The following is a 5,703-nucleotide window of genomic DNA, read 5'->3' on the forward strand; positions in this document are numbered from 1 at the left end:
TCTGAAAGAGAGACTATTAGATCTGAGTAATCTGCATGAGATATTACAGTGATGAGAACTATAGAAACCCCTAAAAGAGACAGAGAGGAGCCTGCAATATGGGCCATTCAAATTATATTAAAATCAGAAATATCTGGCTTATGATCATAATGATCATGGGACCATTAGTCATCAGACTGTCCACTTCCAGCAACCTATAATATAGTCAATCCAAATTTCTAATACTAGCTCTGCTCTTCTCAGACAGCCAATCTTCACTTTTAATAAAGATCAGATTTTTAATCCCTTTAAAAGCCAGTTCTTTGGGCAACTGTGCTTACGAAAATGATCTATGGGTTGGGAGAAAAACTCTGGCAGGGAGATTGCTGTATATTATGGCATTAAATTACATGTTATTGATACCCTTAGAAATTAGCTATACTATAACCATCCTGTTAATAGTATACTAAGGCTTTGCAGTGCAACTACAGGGGCTATGCATTGAACATGCTAATTTGTATTATGATGGTGATTAAAAGGGAATATTTTTTACTAATATAATTAAAATTTTACATTACTGTCAACTTCAGAGAAAACAAAAAAGGTCATTATGTATGTGTCATAGGCAAGCGTCCTTTAGAGACTGAGCATGTCCCACCCATGGCCACAGAAGATATGTCTACACAGTGACATGGCTGGCCCAGGTAGGCTGACTCGAGCTTGCAGGGCTTGGGTTATGGGGCTGTAAAATTGTTGTGTACACAACTGGGCTCAGGATGGAGCCTGGGCTCTGGGACTCTCCCTCCTGGTGGGTAACCCAGGATGCAAGGGTGTATCTCCTGCCTGCGTGTGGCTTCAGACTGGCTCCATACGCTGCTCGCTGGTGTGCCATTCTGGTCCCTGCACAAATAATGGCTGGGCGGTGAGGCAAAGTTTCCTACTGTGGGGGAGAAACAAAGCAGTTCTGCCAAGGAACCTTTGGCAGAGGACTGCAGCATACCTACAGAAAAATTTTCTAGAGCTCTCCATGGAGGATTCCTGGGACATCCCAGTGTACACTAACCAACTTTTCAGCCATGGCCCCACTGCCTAGATGGACAGGTTGCTATTAATTTCTGTCCCTTATCCTTCCTCTATTATATAACAAAATACACGAGAGCTCAATCTCCTCTCACTGTGCAATATCAAACCAAAACGAGCACTCACCAGAGCCCCCATCTCCTGCATCCTGCATCCCAGAGCAGGAGTGCTGGGACTGGCTAGACCCCTACGGACTGGAAAAGAGGACTCGACTTGTCATGCCACTGGGCGACCCTGCCGGGTGCTCCATATTGTCCTCCAACTGCACTTCCTCATGCACCATCTCATCACTGGGGTTGAGTCTGCTGGACGCTGCCTCCAGTTCAGTCCCCCAAAGTATCCGCAGGGCTTTTGGTGGTGGAGGTGGGGCAGCCACTGAGAATGGCTTGAGCTCCTTATAGAAGCAGCATATCTTCAGTGTCACACCAGAGCAACGGTTGGCCTCCCATGCCTTCTGGTATGCCTGCCTCAGCTCCTTGATCTTTGTACGGCACTGCTGCATGTCCCTTTCATGCCTCTTCTTCTGCACTAGCAATCAGCCCATAGGTATCAAAGTTCCTATGGCTGTAGCGAAGCTGCAACTGTATAGCCTTCTCTCCCCATAGACTCAGGAGATCCAACAGCTCCGCTGTACTCCACGTGGGAGATCCTCTGCTGTGTAAAGCTGGCATGGTCAGCTGAGAAGATGCTGTGTGAACTGTGCCTGCTGAGCAAACAGGAAGAGGAATTTCAAAAGTTCCTGGGCCTTTAAATGGGAAAGATGCACATCCCTGTGTACCTTCAAGACAGCAGAATTCAAACTGCTAACCAGAGCAGTCAGGACGGGCATTGAGAGACATCTCCTGTAGGTGAATTCGGGTGACATAACCAAGCGCAGTGGCTACACTGATGCTGCATCGCTCTATGTTGCAAAAAGCTCTATGCCAGTCATCAAGGTGGTTTTATTATGTCAGCATAGCAGAGGAGTTGCATTGACAGGAGGAGCATTTCATTGTAAACACCTTCACTGCTTTGTTGAGGAAAGCTGACTTTTGTCAACAAAAAACAGTGTACTGTAGACAAGGCCTTAGTATCAGGTTTTCATTGCACTTTAGAGACACCTCCAGGCTACTGAGAACCAGGGTTGGGTAGGAACAGTTTTATTTAGGTCAGTTTTTTCTTTCCAATTTTTCTAACTTAACTCAAAAAGATGTATATGAAACCTGCAGTACAGCAAAATCTCACACTTGATTTCAGCTCAGTCTCGAGCTTTCTTTTGAATGTAAAGGTCAGTGACACTCATTTGGCCAGAGGTACACAAGAAATGTGGAAAGCTTCACTCAAATGTGCACAATAACTAAAAAAACATATAGAAATGTTTCAGTGTGGCTGCAATATGTAATATCCTGGGAACTCCGTCTATATTCCCAACCAGAATTTTGGAACAACCAAAGAGAATGATCCCAGAGAATGCACTGCAAGTTTTAAGCAGGAGCACACTACCTACTGGAACAGGATTTAGGGAGTTGGAAGTGCATTGTGGATCCGCATGCAATGTGTACTTAATCAATCATTTTTATAGTCATGTACTTCAATTCTGATTCTTAGTGCCTTGATTTAAGGACCTCCTGGTAACTTAATATGCCACACAATAGAGGTACAAGTGTGTACTTGCTATTTTTGAGGACCACTGGAGCATGCATGTTTCTTGGAAAATGTGAATGCATTTTAGAAATGATTGTACCAAATGACTTTGAGAAAGTTGCTTTAAAAAAATAAATCTGGACTTCTGCTGTGGTCTGGATCAAGAATGCAACATTAAAACAAAATAAAACAAAACTCCCCAAAGTATGTTTCCCTTCTCCCCCCATGTAAGCAAACCAGCTGCCACGTTCACACTTCCTGAAAGTGCTAAGTGTATCTGCAGCTGATCAGAGATGACAGGAGCTAACATCATCTTTAATGGAGAGGTATATACCCAGGGAAACAATCAAAACAGTCTTTAGAGAGATGCAGGCCAGGGAGACAACAGGGTTTACTCCCTTTTAAAAAAAGTGTGAATGAATATTTGATTGTTAGTGTTATATCTAAGTTTCATATAATATAGACAATATTTTCCCATCCAAAATTTCCAGTGCTATGGCATTTCAGCATGATTAAGTTTTTGACAATTATTTACAATATTAATTATAAGAAAAGCAAAAAGAATGCCAAGAAACAAGTTAAGTCATGAATTTTACCAAAAAATGTTGTCCATGTATATATTATTTATAGGCAGGGCTGGTAGTGCCACCTATTATTAAGTGTGCGTTACACTTCCCATTATAAAACCATTTTTTCAGTTACTTAAAACTTTAACTGTTCAGGCTGAAACTTTTCATGCTGCTGGGTGTGTGCCTCAGGTTAAAGTTTTTGGAAAATTTCAGTCAAAATTTCAGGCTAAAATCCCTGTGTGGACAAGGGTTTGTTGTTTGAAAGCTTGCCTAACCATCAGAAATGTGCATGGATCTCTCATAACTTCGTGCGCTTGTTCACATCCCCCAATTATCATAGCTGATGATTTTGCATTATTGACTTTAAATCCAGATTGAAATAATAGTTTTCAAAGATTTTTAAAAACAGCAGGATTTGAGTACTTTGAATCCAACAAGAACAATAACATGTTGTCTGCATAAAGTGAAGTGGGTCAAATCTCTGATTTTTATTCCTCTGCTAGGGCAGAGTTGTAGACAGCTACTTTTTATTTAATAATTATTTATTATAATAAAATAATAGCTGTTGAATATTGCTTCAGTGAACAGTTTTGTACCACAACTAAATTTGTCCACTTTAATAAAGTGAGATAAATGAACTTGTTCCAAACTCAATGTTTCCTTTATTAATTAATACAATCCCTGAATATTTTTGGCAGGGGGAGCTAACCCCCCGCCCCCCACAAGTCTACACCCATCATAAGGTTATGTTGTCGTAAGATAAATGCTAAGGGTTCTAAAGCCAAATCTGATTGAAAGGGTCAAAGAGAGCAGTGTGCTTAGTGCCTCTTCCCAAGTGAAAATAAAGGGTTTTGTCTCCATTTATTTTGATTGCTGCTTTAGGATCTTTACAAAGATCATGAATCCATTAAAAAGGTACCTTGAAAACCATTGCCGCTAGAGTACAGAATAAATAATTCCAGTCATTCTATCAAATGCTTTTTCGGCATCTAGTACCAGTATATGAGCAGGCCATCATCTTTAAAAAGGAAATGCATACTGGGAAGAAAACCAGGAACAGCCCTCATCTTTGATAGGGAAGTGCAGATCAGGAAGACCACGGTTCAGGGCTGTTCAGATCAAGATGGAGTATTATATGGTGAAATTGTTCTCTCCCCAGTTTGCTACTGCACATCACAGATGAGAGTGGCTGAGGCCTCTGTGTAGAGCTGTGAGATGTGCTTTGGATGCCCTGCTTTAACATATGGTAGCCATGTTTTATGGATGCTCCACTGTTACATACCTTGGCCTTGCCTACTTGCAGTGGAGAATATAAAAATCTGAGATTTGGCTGTTCCTTTCACCAGTGTCCATAAATTCATAGGCCAGGGGAGATGATTCGCTCTATAAACACATCAGAAGGATAAAAACCAGGGAGGGAGAGGAATTATTTAAGGTAAGGGCCAATGTTGGCACAAGAACAAAGGACTATAAACTGGCCATCAACAAGTTTAGGGTTGAAATTAGATGAGGGTTTCTAAGATCTAGTCTACACTACAGCGTTAAGTCAACATAAAGCAGCTTCCATCAACCTAACTAGAGAAGCGTCTACATTTAAATTTAGCTCGTGTCAGCAACACCGGGTCCTATAGCGATGCCGAGCCTTGTCTGTAGAGAAGCCATTGCACTGTGATGGAGACAGGAACCTTACCTGAGGACCAGGGTGAGGCGCATACCCGAGCCAGGTTCCACATAGGGAGATGCAGCATGCCAGCGCCCTGCAAGACCGCCTCAGGGACCCACGAGGCACTGGGAGGGTCCCCAACAATGCAGGGCTTTGCCAGAACACCACAGCTGGCTGGCTGGTGCTGTTCCAGTTGGCACAAGGGAAGGGGAGGCACTTGTGTTCAGGAACCAGTAGCAGGACACATAGTGGTGGTGCCCATCGCGTCGGGGCAGAAACAGGGCTCCTCACCTTAGCCTGAATGAACAACTCGTGCAGGGCGAGTGAAAAGTCCAGGGAGGCTCCTCTGCCCCATCTCCCTTCCGTTTCGTTGCACACCCACCCACGTGGCTTTTCTTCGCCACTGAAATACGTCAAACACAGAAACGAACGCCGGTCCCAGGCCCTGGTCGAACTTTCCTCCCCCTCCCGACAGTCCAGTCCCGCCCCACCGCCCTGCAGGAGCCTCCCCTGCCCCCGCCCCATGGATGAGATCTTTTCATTGGCTAGGAAGGAAATACGAGGGCGGGGCTTATGGGGCCGAGGGCGGTGCCCCTCCGACTCCTCCCTCCCTCCCCCCTCCACTAGCGCGCGGCCCAGTTGCTGATGAGTCTGAGTCCGGACTCTCGCGGGTCGGAGCCCTAGAGTCATTGGCTCGTTCTGTTCCGTTCCGTCGCTCGTGCCGCCTGCCTCGCCGGCGGGCTGGAGCTGCAGCTGCAGGAGCGGCGCGGAGCGCGCGCGCGGCTGTCC

The sequence above is a fragment of the Emydura macquarii genome, unplaced genomic scaffold, assembly GCF_026122565.2.
Source record: "Emydura macquarii macquarii isolate MOO-44397 ecotype Brisbane River unplaced genomic scaffold, CSIRO-AGI_Emac_v2 contig_2676, whole genome shotgun sequence".
Lineage (NCBI taxonomy): Eukaryota > Metazoa > Chordata > Testudines > Chelidae > Emydura > Emydura macquarii.